This window comes from Siphateles boraxobius, unplaced genomic scaffold, assembly GCF_051911475.1.
Source record: "Siphateles boraxobius isolate OS27281-9 unplaced genomic scaffold, OSU_SipBor_1 5, whole genome shotgun sequence".
In the NCBI taxonomy this organism is placed as follows: domain Eukaryota; kingdom Metazoa; phylum Chordata; class Actinopteri; order Cypriniformes; family Leuciscidae; genus Siphateles; species Siphateles boraxobius.
The window spans coordinates 33642535-33659524 of NW_027509141.1; the positions used below are offsets into that span (position 1 = coordinate 33642535).

The 16990-nt window shown below is 39.3% G+C and overlaps 1 protein-coding gene across 9 annotated transcripts in view; it reads left to right on the forward strand.

The window, feature by feature from the left end:
* The window catches only part of camta1b (calmodulin binding transcription activator 1b), a 304866-nt gene that overhangs the window by 234302 nt on the left and 53574 nt on the right, over window positions 1-16990 (forward strand). The gene's annotated exons all lie outside the window — the stretch shown is intronic.

A 16990-nucleotide genomic window follows, 5' to 3' on the forward strand; every position in this document is an offset into this window, starting at 1 on the left:
ACCTATCGTAAAACAAAGACTTACGGTACGGATGCGGGCCGTCCATCCGCCCCCCACCCTAATAATCATCCATCACCTCAACCATTTATCAAATATATATCAATACAGCTGATTAACAACCACAGTTAAACGAGAGCGTAACATTAAAACAATGTTTCTGTAGAGCTGGAGATTTTAAAAGCCTGGTGAAATGCAACAGAGGTGCAGTGGTTCAAATTTTACATGATGTGGCTTGTATTTCGGTTCTGTTCATCTATTATTCATCTATTATTATTCTATTATTATTCTGTTCAGCTATTCACTCTGAGGGGTGTTAAGCAAATTTAAAAAAAAAAGTGTTCAGTTTGTGTATTCCCTGAGAATTAAACCCATGACCTTGGTGTTGCTTGCAACATGTTCCACTGTTTACGCTACAGTATAAGAACGTTAGAAGTATTACCGTAATTGCTTTAGTCGAGCTAAAGCTCAGTGCTGAATCATGGAGAACCGTAGGGTTAGTGTAGAACCTTTCATCCTTGCAGCATGAGTAATGTCCTAGAGTAGCTAACATTAAAAACGCTCTCTCTAACCTGGATCCTGCTGCACTCGGGATTGGATTGTGAGCGGATCTTTCTGACAGGTGTCTCGGAGGGTGGTCTCGATCGCCTCTGGCTGTCGTCCTGCCTGGCCCAAAAGCAGAGTGACTCTCAGCGACTCTTTTCTTTTTCCTGTGGGGGTAATAAAAGAGCCGGATGGCAGGGCGCCAAAGCAGAGATGGGCGTCAGGTGACATGAGACGGACGGCTGAATCCTTTAGGAATTGGCCCATTTGTTACCCAGCGGGAGAAACTGGCATAAAGAGAGAATGCTGAGGATGTCTTTTGTTCAAGGTCACACCAAACTGTAGATTTGGCGAATGGGACACAAGTTATTTGCACTTACACACACTAGGCATACGTTCATTTAGCTCTTGCTACAGCACTATTACTGATGCTTACGGATAGGGTCAGGGGTCTGTTCAGATAACTCACCCTGACAGTTCAGTTCATAGGTGCGCGATGTGTACAGTCATAATTTATATCTCAAATTATGCTGTTTGTTGCAGAGAGGTATTGTTCATTTTCTAAGCAATCAGACAGAAGATTTTTGACAGTAAATGGACAAAAAAACCTAATTGATTTGCTTTAAAGGAGTGACTCGAGCCATATCTTAAGAGCACAATATCAGAAATTTGAAGATTGATTATTAACCAGGGTTGTGTGCCATTTAGAATTTAATGATTGATAATTCATTTAAACTCCAATTCAGTTCCTAAATTGCAATTTGAATTTGAATGTAAGATCAAATAAAATGAAAAAAAGCTTCACATTTTTAATGATGTCTTTTTTAATCGCTGTTTTGTTATCCCCGTGTCAGTTCAGAAATAGCTTTTTACTTCGCTGTTAGGGATTTGATGTTTTGTAAATAACTTTCACTGATCAGGTTTTTTATTTTATGCAATGCAATGCAACTATATTTTATAATTTTATATAACTAAAGAAACTTTAGACCTAGAGTTCTTCCTGTCATTCAAATTCAATTTCTTGTAACGTGGCCAACCGAAATTCATACATCAATTGAATATTCAGAATTTTGCCCAAACCTGTAACCAATCACTAAGAACCCTCTAGCAACACCTTAGAAACCATTCAGAGTACCCTAGCAACTACCCAAACACTGCCTAGCAACACCCTAACAACCACCTAGGGGTGGGTGTGGCTTCTTTTGACATGCGGCCAGTAACCATCCGCAAAACCTCATGCTAATAACCGTTGAGAACAGTTTTGCACGGACATGCACCACTCACAAAAAGTGTAGAAATCTTGCTTCTCAATTTGTCACTTCCCATCAGCCACAGTGGATTTGTAAGTGAGACGAACAGATTTCCGCTCGTGATTATCTCACGGGATCATCTCACAGCTGATGAGAGAGAGAAACTTCATTAGCTCTCCCATTAGATTTAATTATTTCAGATCTGTCTGCTGACCAGTAGCAACCTTTCCTCTCTTTCTCTCCCTCTTCTGTTCTACAAGTTACTCCAGTCTGTGCGTGTTTTACCCCTCCTGTCGCTCTCCACCTCTGGCTGTCCTTCTCCCTCCATCTGTTTGCTCTGGCAGAGGTGTAGCTGTTCAAATATGACCCACATACTCCGACTTGAGGTGCCGTCATGAGCGTGCGTGTGAGGTTAATGGTCAAAAGCTGCTTTTGTTCGTTTTTTAATTTTTATGGCACTCTTAATGAGCACATTTTATGTAATTACACGCGCACACGTGCACGCCTCTGCCCACTGGCCTCAAAGACAGATGTATTAGCGATCGGGCGACTATCACTCTCAAATAAAATGACTCTGGTTTTGGTTTGTTCCACATCAGTGGATTTTGTCTTTAACAGAATCAGACTAAGGTGGAGCTGAAGGCGAAATCAAGCCATCAATGGAATGAGTAGCGCGTGCTAACCGAGTCACAATCTTAACGTTATTATCTTTAATTATTTAAACAACGGCACCATTGCCTCAGGAAATAGCAGTAGCTAATTCAAATCTCAGCAAATTTGCTCTTCTGAGTGGAATGAGTAAAGAAGCACACAGCAGTTTTTTTGTCATTTGTTGGCACAGTACCATTAACCGCCTGCCTTTTACACTTAAAACAGATTGCAGCTTTAATGGGTGGGGTGGCGTAGGCGTTAAATTCAATGGGAAACTTGCGACTAATTTCAATTCCGAAACATGATGTATTATACAGTTAAAAAGTGTGTTCAATAAGTTATTCATTCTGTTTATTAGTGTTTTTTTCTCTAACTCTTTCTGCAGGTTACACCAGTAGGTTGCGACAAATTATTATCTTTATGACACGAGTGAGTCATTAATTAATTTATTAAATCGATGAATTCAAAAACATTGATTCATTCAGAACACAACAAATTATTTTATTTTATTAGAGTCATTGATATGTTCACTCAAAAGATTCATTCAAAACACTGGTTCATTCAGATAACAAGTGACTGTCTGGATTCAGAATAGCATGCTAGCATACTAATGTCTGTTATAAATGTCTATTTTATATGGTATAAATAGTAAAAGCAGATCCACTGCCTTTATGAGTCATTGAACCTTTCACTTTAAAGATTAGCCTAGTTCAAAAACACTAATTAATTCAGAAACTAATAGACTATCTTTATGAATCTTCACTGAATCTCTGAATTTTTTCTTGTTTATTGAACTGATTAAAGCAATATCATAGTTGCAATTGCAATAAAAAACAGTTAAAAAAGAGAAATTAACATAACAGAGAAACATTACAAAAAAGAAATAAAAGAGAGCAGAATAATCGTATAATCGGGTATAAAAAAAAGTATATTATAAGTTCTATACAGCCTTACTTCAGTCAGCAAAACCATAAAGTTGAGAATTTAAAACTTGCATTTATGACTGTGAAATTTTGGTCAAAAATATTAGTACACTACTTAAATAATTTTCATCCAAACATTGCCTCGACCCATTCTACTTCCTGTCTACTATTAGCCATTACTATTGGCAAACTATTAGCCCCGTCTCCAGTGCAAACAATTGGTTGAGCCAAAGGTACTTTGACATTGAAAGAAAAATCACCCATATCAGTACTTTAGAGGGGGCTGTGAGCAAGAATAGAGCCAGCTTTCCCCAAACCCCAGGCTGAGACATGCCAGAGGAGAATGAAATACACCCAGCATGTAGAATTATGGGTAACTACATGGTGTTTCAGTGTTTTGGGGGAGAATTAGATACGGCAACGGAGAATCGTTCCTGAGGAAACTACAGCAGTGAAGCGCTAACTGTGGCTTTCAGCTGCAAACTGAGCTCATTGAGCTGCCAGCAACATCCACTTAGTGTGTGTTTCTGTGTGTGTGTGTGTGTGTGTGTGTGTGTGTGTGTGTGTGTGTGTGTGTGTGTGTGTGTGTGTGTGTGTGTGTGTGTGTGTGTGTGTGTGTGTGTGTGTGTGTGTGTGTGTGTGTGTGTGTGTGTGTGTGTGTGTGTGTGTGTGTGTGTTTGGTCCAGGGACACCAGCAATGCCTCTTCCTTTTTGTTTTCCTCTCATACCTGTTATTTGTTCCTCCTCACATCGGCCTTTCTTTCTAAAGTGGTCTCTCTCTCTCTCTCTCTCTCTCTCTCTCTCTCTCTCTCTCTCTCTCTCTCTCTCTCTCTCTCTCTCTCTCTCTCTCTCTTTCTCTCTCACGCTCTCTCTCTCTCTCTCTCTCTCTCTCTCTCTCTCTCTCTCTCTCTCTCTCTCTCTCTCTCTCTCTCTCTCTCTCTCTTCTCCTGCCGCTGTTTGCTTTTGATTAGATAGCCGCCACATTGTCATGCAAAGCAAGAGGAAGCCGAGAATACAAGAGAATTTCCTATGCGGCTCGTCTGAAAGGGGTTGGATGTAATCCCTTGTGTCACCGAGCGGAACTTTTTCTCAGCGTGTTTTATTTTTTCTTTTCTCTCACCGTCATTCTTACATTTCCTGGTGTCTGGTTCCAGCGGTCTCGCTAGAGCTTGGCGTCAACATAGATCGATGAGGGCCCATTCACTCGCGTGTCGTCCGCCATCAGACTCGTGTTTGTTTTTAATTAGACTCTCTCTTCCCATATTGTCCAGGAAAATAACGCTGGTGGAGTCTACTTTGATTTGTACGCTTTCATTTAGTCGAGTAGGCAGTGTTTTCCGTGTTTTGTTTGATGGTGATCTTCGGAACGTCTCAAAGAAAAAGTTTGCATTGTTGATGTCATTTTCTGTTGTTGCTGTAGCGGTTTATTCCAGGAAAGTTTTAGATTGTCTGTAAACAAAACAACCAATAGCAATCACAAATGAGATCTCAATGCTTCTCCTACACACCAATGAGATTAATTGAAGAGCTTTAATCGTCTGCTTCTCAGATGTTTCTCCTGAGGAAAAGGAGCATAATCTCATCAAAGTTTTTAAAGAGATTGCAACGTATGCCTCAAACTCAGATCAGTGTTATTTTAGTATTATTTATATGCTATTAATATATAAGTATTTATTAATGTATTGTATTTGTTCATATATTGAGTTAGCTTTTATTTTTATATTTCACATACCTTTTTTGTAATTTTGTTGTGCTTTTGTTTTGTCAATATTTCTATCTATCCTCAATTTATTTATAACAATTTTTAGTTTTAGTAATTTAAGTATTTCAAATTAAACTTATTTTCCCTGTTATTTGCCAAAGCAGTATTTCTATTTTTCTCATTTTAAGCAACAATATTCTAATTCTAAATAACAGCAACACTGTTGATTTACAATCAAATTTACCAATAAGTCTTAAATCAAAGGATTTCAATGAACTCAAATTTTCTCTTCAAATTCTTCCAAAATCAATTGATCTGACCACATTGATTTCAAGCTAAATTAATAGAAACAGCAATTGTCATTTGTGTCCTTTTTATTTCTCCTCAGGGATTTTAGAACATTAGAATCATTGTTGATACTTAAATGAACCTCCATTTTGTCTTCTGCGAAATGAAAGAGCAATAACATTTCCCTCTATGTCCAGATTTTGCAAAAATGTATTAATTATTCAGGTGTATCAAGAGGAAACCATTTTTCCACATGCACATGGTACAAAAAACTACCATAGCATATTCATTCATCATGTTGCATAATGCTCCATATTTATCATTTGTATCGTCTGGCTTGTGTGTGTTTGGCTGGTGTGTATATGTTTATGTGTGTAAGCATGTGTGAGTCTGTGTGAGCATCTGGGGGCCGTAACCGTGGGCCGGAGAGTCGCTCGCTGACAGGTGGAGCTCTGATTGGCTCGATCACGCCCCACTAACCATGCAAGCCGTTACCCACACACACACACACACACACACGCACACACGCTGACCTCTGCAGATACAGTCATGCCCGTGTATGTGTGTGCATGTGTGTGTGTGCGTGTGTGTGCGTGTGTGTGTGTGCGTGGGTGCGTGCGTGCGTGCGTGCGTGCGTGCGTGCGTGTGTGCGTGCGTGCGTGTGCGTGGGTGCGTGCGTGCGTGCGTGCGTGTGTGTGTGTGTGTGTGTGTGCGTGTGTGTGTGTCAGACGCTTCATGAAAGATGATTTCAGTCACACAGTTCCCCCCGCAGCTCTGTTTTTTAGCAGAGAGCGTGTTGTGTTTGTCTGGAGCGTGGTCATCACAGTGTGCTCTTCCACTGCTGTTCATCAAAAACCAAGAGAAAATATAAGCAGTTTTACACGTATAAACCCATGCAACGCGTCTCTCTCTCGCTCTCTCTTTCATGGCGCGCTCGGCATTTGTGTACTGAAAGATTAAGTAGCTCCGAAGGGCCCGTGTTTACAAATATGCAGCCGCCAAACAGGCCAAAGCCCCCGAATGACTGTGGAATACAAATAGCTTTTTTATCAGCGCTGAGCCCCTGCCCAAAGAAATTGTGTTTTCCATCCTTTCCTCTTACGCCAATGAAATATGAAGCTTTATTTTCCTCTCTCTCTCCTCTATATATACATATCCTAAATCTGGCAGGAAGCTGTTAGTGTTCACCCAACACCACCTTGTGTATACATACACAGAAACTAAAGTAGATGTGAGAGACATGTCACAACCCATCAAAACTAAAACTAATACAAGTATTATCAACGAAATACCGAGGTCAGGACGCTCCTTTACTTTTTGGACATTTAGCAGAGCTACTCTATGATGTTATTTACAAACTGACAAAATTTCTGTCATGACAACTCTCGGAGTGTTTGGCATGGTAATGGATATGAGATAATGTTGATATGTTTGGTCTTGCAGAACAAATCTGCTATTGCTACAGAGTAAGTACAGGACTTGCTACTGCCAATACTAGTGATGGGGACGAGACCGCCTATGCCGAGTCCGAGTCAAGACCGAGTCTTTGAAGGAACAAGTCTGAGACGAGTCTGAGAAAGCAGAAATCGGTCTCGAGACTCGAGTACTACATCACTAGCCAATACACACACGACACACTACTGTGAGGAAGTAAGACATGCAATACAGTATAAATAAATGACCCGTAGCAGATTTATACAAGTGGAGCTGGGGAAGGTGGAGGATTTCTGAAAGCGCACTGTAACTTCTACAGCAAATGCTGACCAAGTATTTGAAGGTTGAACAGCGAGCTCATTGGCTACTGATACAGCAGGAACCAATCAGCTGTGCCCTATAGAGAATGATGTGATTGCAATCAGATTAACGACCAGCCTGTGCCATCTAGAGTTTAATGACAGAACTTTGTATATACATTTTGTAGATTATATTATATTTTATTTATATAATATCATTATGTGTGTATATCATTATTATTTAATATTTAATTTACATTTATCGATTTAGCACAATATATAATTTTATGTAGGCCTATTAATATATTAATTTCTATTATGTATATCATAATATTGTATTAGGGGTGGGCGATATAGCCTCAAAATTCTATCACGATATTTCAAGAATATTTGCGATGATGATATTTATGACTATATAAACATTTTTTTTGTTGTTGAAAATTTTCTTATGTTTATCTCACCTAAATGTTTGCTCACTCATTGCGTTTTTACAATGTGGTAATTTTGTTGTTAAGAGTTTACACAACACAAGGAAGCTTGATTTCAATCTTTGAATTAAATGTTAAATGTGTGTAGGTCTAACACCAGTATTCAGAAATACTACAGAAACATAATAAAGTAATCAAATGTAAAATAACACAGTCTATTAGTTCTGTTTCCTGATTAAATTAAATACATAGGCTAATAATTCTCAGTCATTACAATTAAAGCTATCTTTTGTTGTTTTGACGACAACATTAATGACAGACGCATAGCCTATGGCTGCTGTCACTTTTACAGTTAGTGCACGGATCCATTGCTGTTTTCATTATACTGTCTGTCACACTGTCACATGCGTTTTATACATAACCGACTGTGTTTATGAGTATACTTACCAAGACCGGAAGTTTGACACAATTTTGTGTTTTTCCCCCCATTAAAGCGATATAATCCGCGAAAAATAACTTTAGTTTCTCGCGAGCTGCACTCTATGTATGCACGCAGTGCAACTCTCTCAGAGAGTGCGCGAGTAGCTTACTGGATAGTTTAAAACCGCTTGAATGTTTAAACTGATAAGAATTAAGAAGACTTGAAAATGATAAACTTTAGTTACGATGCACTGATGGCCCGATTGTGCAAGAGACCATTCAGTCATGTCCCGACTCCTAAACGCGCGCGAGAGAAGACGCGCGTCGGCAGCCCCGCTGAACACTCAAGCTGTTTGTGAAATTGCTAAATCGTCATCGGAGGCTGACAGGCTCTCGCGCTCAGACAGGTGTTGTTGTTGTGTGTGCTAGGGAACGTAAATGCGCCATACGTCATTGCGTCGCTATATCATTGATATCGCGATATGACACTTTTTTTATCATGTAAAAATGTATACCGGTATTATCGTGGACGGTATGATATGGCACACCCCTATATTGTATAATAATTTTTTGTTATAAACTTATTTGTTATTAACATATAGGTATTTATTTTTATTTCGTTTTGTATTTTAATAACTTTAACTTTATTTAGCACAAGCCAGCTTGTGTCTATTTAATACCAATTTAGATCATATTTTGTTTCTAACTAAATGCATTGTAGAGAAACTAAATATATGCATAACTATAATTATATTATTCTTAAACAACACTCTTGTATATTACTGGATTTCCATTGATTAAAATGGATTTTGTTGTTATTTTTTTGTCAAGCTTACAGCTGATTGATCTGTGTTGGTGTATTTCAAACACAACAACAATCCTGAAAAAACAGCAAGACAGCCAAAGATGTCCACACAATCACAATACAACACAAGACCATCTTGCTCTGGTTTGTTTCACTGGTTCTTTAGTTTTTTACCTCTCTCTTTTTTTCATTCTCAATTGCCCTTTTCCACCGTTTCCACTCTTCATCATTCCCCCGTCCTACTTTTCTTTCTCTGTTGTCCTTTTTCCAGGCCGCACTTTCGCCCCATCCCTTCCTTCAGCAGGACCAGTGGGAATATTAGCCGGCAGACAGATCATTTAGGGGTCAGACCTGTGAATGTGTTAATTGTGATTTATAGCTGAACTGAATTTAAGAAGAGCTTTTCCTTATTGACCACCTGAAGCTGAAGCCCTGAAAAAAAAAAAAGTTTGCACCATTTCTTTCTCCTTAACGGCGCTCTCAAGGGTTCTGCCAGCCCCAGATACTCATACAATTTTAGGATGAAGCACATCTAGCGTAAACGAAGCCAGATTCAATTCCGTCGATTATGATCCTGGAGGGCAAGGTCTGTGAGGTGAGCAGGGCACGCTCTCACAGGAAGTGACAGAATGAGGAAGACCACTGACCTTTACCGTAAAGATGATTCTTCCTCCTCTCTGCTCTATTTCCTGTGCTAATGTCCATCTATAAGTAATGCTCCTACACCGCTGACGACGTCCTCATCTAGGTGCTTCTACATTATTAATGGCTGCTGGGACGTGTGGGGTCAGGAGTGAAGCTGGGTGGCTTTATAAAGACACCAAACAGATTTGTGAGGACTCGTTGGGTGAATATTTGCACTGCTTAGCTGTACATGAACCATATGTTTCAACAAAAAATATATATTTATATATATAGAGTGCTGTGCCTGAACGCATTCATTGAACGATAGTTCATGAACTCGTTCATATTTTGGGGCGAACGTGAACTGAATGTAGGCTACTGTATTACTGACTGATGAATGTTACTGTGAACTCGTTCATTCTGGTGTGTGTGAACAACACGCTCTCTCAGTTTAACTTCGTTCAATCGGGTGCCAGATTTCTTTAGAGCCTTCCAGGCGAAAACCCGGCTAAAACACACCGTAAACAGGCTAAATATGTAGCGGAAAAAACACCCAATCTGGCAACACCAGCCACCAGTGTTGCACTGCCACATGCGTCATCAAATCAAAAAGCAGCAAGGAGGCGTTGTATGATCATTTTAACGAGTTTTATGACAAGGTCGGTGAGGTTGGGAAAAATCTTACATTTCTGTTCAAATTTTGCCTGCCGATAAAATAATTGCTGTCTGTGGTTCTATATGGTCTATGGCAATAATTTTGAAAAATAAAAGCTCACAGCAACATATGGAAAAAAGAACTATGAACTAGTTCAAAATTTTAAAGTATGAACTATGAACTGAACTAGTTCATTTAAAAATTTGTGAACTGAACTTTGAGCTAGTTCATGTAGAAAGTGAACTTTCCCAACACTGCATATGTATATATATATATATGCAGTGTTGGGAAAGTTCACTTTTGCCTATGTATATATATATATATCCTGGGGATTGATGGATGGATGGATGGATGGATGGATGGATGGATGGATGGATGGATGGATGGATAGATTTTTTTAATGGTAATAAGCAGAGTGAATATTATGCTTTTGTGTTACACAGGAGGGGGGCTTGGGGGGTGATATAATCCTTTAATCGTGTGTGGTAAACAAACAATTGTGGCTCTTGTGGTGTATGTTCCCATGCTTTTAGCTCATCATCATTCTTACCAAAGGTTAATCGTCCATCCAGACTCAAATGACCCCACGTGTCCCAAGAGGAGATTTGACAAAGCCTGAGCTGTGGCTAACTGTCCTGGGGACGTTTGAATCGGTAGTGGGAAAGCATGAAAAGAGAGGAGAAAGAAAGGTGTATCTGTCCTTCTTCATCAGTAGTCTCCTCGGAGTCGCGGGCCCTCAGGTGCTAACTTTGTGTCAGCACAATCAGCAAGGATTCGGTTTGCTGCCTCTTCAGACTCTCAATGGCTCTACCTCAACCCTTCCACTGCCTCCAATCACACCCGCCTCAGGATGACCCTTATCACCGGACGATAAAAATCCACCCTCGGCGGGGAGATAAGAGAAAGAGGGAGGAAAAGGAAGAGAAGAGTGCATCTGTACGATTAGATAAAGGAGAGGCGCTCTTGACAGACTGAAGGATTTTTAGCCAGAGGATGTTTTGAATGCGAGTATTCAGCGCTCGAGGCTCCAATGCAATTTCCCCGGGATAAAATGATTGTTGTAAGCCGAGGTTTTTCTGGCATCCTTAGGAAATGGACAGTTCCCTTTCTAATCACAGAAGTGTTTACATGAGTACAACGCCTCTGGCTTTCTCTCTTCCCAGTGCTCTCTGTGTTCTGTCTTTCTCCCTGTGATGTTTTTGGAGAGTTTAGTGATTCGGGTGTCCGCACAGGAGGCATGAAAGGTCTGGCGATCCAAAAACACAAACATGTCAATATGCTTTAGTAACTCGTACACCCAAGACGCTGTCTGCTGATTTGATCACATTTTATCTATGCTGATTTTAAGGGAAAATCTACAGAATCATGTGGAAGGATATGATGTCATAGTCGAAGATTTTTGTTTTTGATAAATAATACATCACAACTCATAATAATAATATCGTATAATAATATAAAATTCTAAATATACCTACATATTGTGTTTTATTCTGCACTATGGTTGGGCAAAATGCTGAACTGTTGAATCGCCTCCGTCATGAGTCGGAATTTGAATTGAAGCAGAATTGGAAGTTAAATTGAAATGTAACGCACTGATGCATTATGGGAAACAATATTTTGATATATGTAGGCCTATCTAAAAGAAATTAAACTATTACAGTTTACTTAAAGCCTTTATGCATTAAGCAATATAAAGGTATTCATAATGTATGTTATATAATGCATTGTATTTTTTCATAAATAATTGTAACTCAAGTTAAAATGCATTACAATATTTTTAGATCCCTTGTTACATCTGAAATTGTTTTTTTGTCATGTATTTTGCATTATACTTTCCAAAGGTGTAACATAGGTATTATAATGTATTATAACTGTGGTTACAATTATTCATTAGACCATTCAATGCATTATAAGGACTAAGGAGTATTACAAGGCATAATTAATACATTAAAATACTTCAAGTAAAGTTGTTACATCCAGTCAGGAATGAAACGGAGAGTGAATCCAATCGAAAGCACATTTAATTAAACAAATACAAAAACAGGAAATCCAGGGACCTCAGAACAGGACAGGAGTAACATAAAACAACAACCGACAGCCAACAACTGAAACACAGGGGTTTAAATACACAGACAAACAAGCTAAACAAGATAACAAGGGGGCGTGGTTAATAATAAACACCTGGGGAGACTAATAAACATAGGCCCCGTCCACACTACTGCGTTTTCGTTTAAAAACGGAGACCTTTTGCTACGTTTGCACCTCCCGTCCACACTAAAACGGGAAAAACGAAGACCCAAAACGGAGAAGTTTAGAAACGCTGCAGCTCCGTTTTTCGTTTTGAATCTCCGGAGGGCGTTTTAGTGTAGACGGGACAAAACGGAGGAGTTTAGAAACGATGACGTAGAAGGTCACGCTCGGCTCTATGATTGGGTGTCATCACCCATGACGTATCCTTCCCTGATTCGTCAGCCACCCATCACATGTCCCGTCACCGGAAGAAAACAAACAAAAACATCCTGGACTACGTAGCTGATGTTAGTGAGTGCAACATGGATAACGAATTACAAGCGTTTCTGACTTTGATGTCTTTGTTAGCAGCTGTTGTGCAAGCAAATTCTGCATTTTACAATGCTATAACTGCCTACATGCGCCGGAGGCAAACTATTATTCGAGCGATCTATGACAATTCCCGTGTGCAGCGGCGGTCCATGAAAAGAAATCTCTGGTCTTCGACATTTTCTAATCATTGCAGAGGTAGCTAACGTTACTTGCTTCCTCATCAAATCTGAGGAATAGTCCATCCGTTTCCTGTTTACACCGGCACGCGCATGCACAGTGTTGGAGAATGGTCACGTGATCCGAGTTTTCAGTCGTTTTAATGTGGACGGAGATCAATTCTAATACGCAGCTAAAACGCTGGTGTGGACGGAGATCGTTTTCGTTTTAATTCTCCGTTTTTAAACGAAAACGCAGTAGTGTGGACGGGGCCATAGATGAGGAACACCTGTGGACACTGAGCAACAACAAACAAAAGACAAGACATGGCAGGATCACATGACAAACAAGGGATAACGTGATATACAAGACACAACAAAAACCCACACGTAACAAAAGTGTTACCAATTAAACTTTCTATATAATTTATATAATTTTTTTATTAATAAGAAATTCAAATGTGTGTGTTGTAATTCAGAATCCTGTTTGCTCGCTTCAAATTCTGGAATTGTAATTGTAATTTGAAAGACATTCTAAGTTCAGTCTAAATGGTGCCCAACCCTACAACGCACACACACACACACACACACACACACACACACACACACACACACACACACACACACACTACCATGACGTCATCTCTTTTTCCATCCACTGACTCTTGTGTGCTTTAACCTTGGCTCAGAGAGAGAGAGAGTAATTCTAACCTTAAAAACCTGCTGATTAAAGCTAGTTTGGAGGAATTCGATTCCGCTTAATGCCTTTGGCCGTCCGCCCAGCCCTGACGACGGATCGCCATTAACATCAGCGGACAGCATGTCTTCACTCAGGCGGAGACGTGACCGGCACACACTCACACGCGCACATGTGTGTCCGGCACGGTTACATTCTGATCTGTCTCTGATGATCAGCATCAAACCGCAGCATTGGTGTTTCCTGCGAGCTGAGTAACACACTGCTCTCTGTCCTCCTGTTCCTGCAGACGCAGCAAACTCTGTCCTGTGCTTATCAGTCCTGGATCATGGTCATTCACTGCTGATATGAGGACAGTTTGATGGTTTATTTCATGGGCTTTGGGTTAAATTTCAGAGCGATAATGCAAGTTGTAGATAAACACTTATTTTCTTGTTTCTCCTATTTTATTCCTGTACAAAACATTTGAAAACTCTGTCATCTGCTTTAGACCACAAACTGTATGAGCCTGTAGACAAATTTAGTACATACTAGCATCTGTGAAGGGATAGTATGTGCTAAGCAGTCGATCCATAGACTGATACACGAACGGGCAGACGGTTGGGTAGATAGATAGATAGATAGATAGATAGATAGATAGATAGATAGATAGATAGATAGATAGATAGATAGATAGATAGATAGATAGATAGATAGATAGATAGATAGATAGATAGATAGATAGATAGATAGATAGATAGATAGATAGATAGATAGATCAAATCCCTCGTGACACTGAGACAGAATGAGCTTTCCAAAAGAAACAAAAAACACTTTCTGTCCAGTCTGAAATATTCTTCTGTGCTTCTGACTTTATTTCACACCATGGTTCCTGTGCTGTGCTACAGATTCAGTCTGAATTTACTGTTTGATGTCTTTTTAACCCAACATGAGGAAAATTAGCATCAAAGGCATTTTTGCATCATTTAAAGGGCTCATATTCAACACTTTTGTAGCATTTGGTCCCCCAGTGTTTTTTTTTCACCAGAAAAAAAAGTTGTAATTTAGTGTTTCATGGTTATTTCCCCCCTCTCAGACCTGAATTAAACGGGATGTTTTTGCTGCTGACCTCTGTTGTGATTGGCTAGCCTCTTCACATGTGTGATGGGAAATGGCCGAGTTGATGAATATTAAATAGCTGTTAATATGTAAATGTAACCGGTTATATGTAAATGTGCTCATGATTCTGATATCATCATCATGATGAATGTTTTTTTTAAGCTTAGATTCAATAAATGGTCTGGAGAGGGAGATTTGTGATGTAGTTTGTCTAGGTAGTATATCAAATTTGAAAAAGGCTGTAGTCCATAATGAGCTTGGTGTGAGAGTCCATTTCAGTTTTAATGTGACCTCATTGTGTCCTTGACATACAGCATCACTGAAAATGTCAGTATGATATTTTAACGTTTTTATAGAGGTTTGAGATTCATAATTATTAAAAGTTCATGCAGTAAAAATCGACTTAGGAGATTAAAATGCTGTGTAGAGCCAGGGTTATTGTAGTCAATAAAACATTTTACAATAAAATAAACATTAACTTAATAAACCTAAACTTATTTTACTTCAGCCACTTGCCAAGGAAAAATGTAATTAATAAAAACGAATTCAAAAGTGTATTAATAAAAATTATAGTATCTCATTGATACTAAAATAAGTGTGTAGTGCTTGTCACCGTTTGAAAAAGCAGCAAGCCTCTCCCCAGGGTTCATTGTCTTATCCTATGAAAACAACATATCAGTGTCCCGAGTAAACCATGTACAGCAGAATGATGCAACGACTCATATTTCCCCTGTAGGAGATATTGAGATATTGGCATCCAATTCAGCAGTGACATACCCAACTGAAAGGCACCTTGGCGCCTGTGTTTGTGTGTGTTTGTGTGTGTGAGCACGTTACTGTGCGTGGGAGCGTATCTCAGACACTACGGTGGCGCTGATCTAATCGTGTGAATGTAATTAGGCTTTAATTGCTCAGCGTGTGGGCCTCTGGCATCTGTCTGGGCCACAGACGGCAAATAATGCCCTCTGACGCTGTCATCTCCTAATCTCACTGTTACCAAACACCTCAGCACATCTCCCTCTGAAACCCAACACCTTCGCGCCGCGGATGACGACACACTTTCACTGTACTTCATTTGCAGCGTGCATCGTAATTAGTGTTGGGAAGTAACCTAAACAAAACGTTCAGATAGTCCACTGTCTTTGCTAGTCCACATGCTAACTGGTTAGAATAAAATAAATGAACCATCAATAAAGGTCTGTTCAGCTGATTTTTTTTTTTACTGAAACTGGTCCATCTGCATTGTGTATTTATTCATGTACTTTTGGCAAAATACACATCTATAGCTGTTGTTGGTGCAGAATCTGGCACGGAGGCTACATTCAGGCAACAGGAAGTGATGTAATTCTCAAAGTGTGTAAAAAAAAAATTGTATGCAACAAAAATCTTTTTTTTTCAACTGTTTCTTAATTTTTATTTAGTTTTTTCCTTAATGAAAATTGGTGTTTTATTTAATGTCAAATAATGCTGTTACCTTAATTCAGATACTTATGTTATGTCAGAAAATAACAAATTTAATGTAAATATCATCTGATTGCTATACATTCATCAAGATACTGTATTATCCCTCATTCAGTATGGTTAGCTACTATTTGCTATAGCAGTTTGTCACATAAAAAATGGCTTGACTGTAAATTTAACTACCCTAAATTATGAGTAGCTTGTAGCTTCCCTAACACTTCCCTAACACTTACACACACAGTGTGTGTGTGTGTGTGTGTGTGTGTGTGTGTGTGTGTGTGTGTGTGTGTGTGTGTGTGTGTGTGTGTGTGTGTGTGTGTGTGTGTGTGTGTGTGTGTGTGTGTGTGTGTGTGTGTGTGTGTGTGTGTGCGGGAATGATGATATGAGCTTCATTCCTGTAAAATTCAGCCAGCCAAATGTACAATAAGATCTGAGACAGGTCTCGTAATCCAGTGCTGTAAATAGACTTACAGTCCTCCTGTTATTGACCCGATATGAAGGACACCAGTTACACGCACACACACACACACACACACACACACACACACTGAGTGTCTGAAGATCACGTCCCCCTGGATATTTTTATCTGGTTATAAACAGAATCATACTGGGAAGGACTGTGTCGTTTTTATATTATAGAATAAGGGAACAAGAAAGCGGGTGTATATATGACTGTGTGTGTATAATATTATGATTAACAACCTTTATTCTCCTCATTGTCCAGATTTGTGTCAGTACAGAGCTGTGATATGCACTCGGTTTCATAAAATGGTTTGTGTTTATTAACCCCACACTCTAAAAGGGTGTTTTTGCAAAATAGAAAACATTTTGGGCTCCCCAAAGAAGCTTTCAGTAAACAGTTCAGTAAACCATTTTTTTTCTTAGTGTGAACAAATTTTAATAAAAACGAAATAACCTTTTTCCACTCTAAAGAACCTTTTGTGGAATGAAAAGGTTCCATGGACATTAAGGTTCTTCATGGAACCATTGAACCTTTA